The sequence below is a fragment of the Rhincodon typus genome, chromosome 4 (assembly GCF_021869965.1).
Source record: "Rhincodon typus isolate 14 chromosome 4, sRhiTyp1.1, whole genome shotgun sequence".
Classification (NCBI taxonomy): Eukaryota; Metazoa; Chordata; class Chondrichthyes; order Orectolobiformes; family Rhincodontidae; genus Rhincodon; species Rhincodon typus.
In genome coordinates this window covers 113,776,704-113,777,598 of record NC_063335.1, presented here as the reverse complement: position 1 = coordinate 113,777,598, position 895 = coordinate 113,776,704, and positions in this window count along the sequence as shown.

Here is an 895-nt window from a genome sequence, read left to right as displayed (position 1 = left end):
GTCAGTGCTGGGGGAGTGGGCACTGCCACAGCGTCAGTGCTGGGGGAGTGGGCACTGCCACAGCGTCAGTGCTGGGGGAGTGGGCACTGCTATTCCTGCAGCCCGCAGACTGAGAGTGAGATGGAGCAGGCTGTTAACAGTCAGTTTTAATGGAAACAGCAGCACAGTGTGCAGACCCCTACCCTGTCCCTCTCACCCTCACCACTTCACTACCCTCCCCCCCTCACACACCCCCACCACACCTCCGGTTGTGCACTTACCCAGAATAGCCACCACCACATCAGTCCGTAGGATCTCGATGGAGCCCCGCGAGATGAAGTACAGAGAGGTTAGGACATCTCCCGCGTGTACGAGGGTGTCCCCAGGGGGGGCATGGGTGGTTTTAAACTTCATCGCCAGGGCTCGCAGGCAGCCCTTCGTCCCCCCTTTAAAGGCCTTGCAATGTTGCAGGAGGGTCCGGTTCAGGTACAGGTTGATATCTGCCTGGAGGCAGTCAGGAAATCCCTTTAAAACCTCAGGAGGGAGAGAGAGAGACAGAGAGAGTCAGTGGGAGGCAGGCAGAGAGGGGAGTGGGACAGCGTCAGTGGGAGGCAGGGACAGAGCGAGTGGGAGGCAGGGAGATAGGGAATGGGAGAGGAGAGGGAATGGGAGAGGGAGAGGGCGTCAGTGGGAGGCAGGGACAGAGGGAGGGGGAGGCAGGGGGAGAGGGAGAGGGAGAGCGTCAGTGGTAGGCAGGGACAGAGGGAGCGGGAGGCAGGGAGAGAGGGAGTGTGAGAGGAGAGGGAGTGGGAGAGGGAGAGGGCATCAGTGGGAGGCAGGGAGACAGGCAGAGGTAGAGCGTCAGTGGAAGGCAGGGAGATAGGGAGTGGGAGAGGAGAGGGAGTGGGAGAGGGAG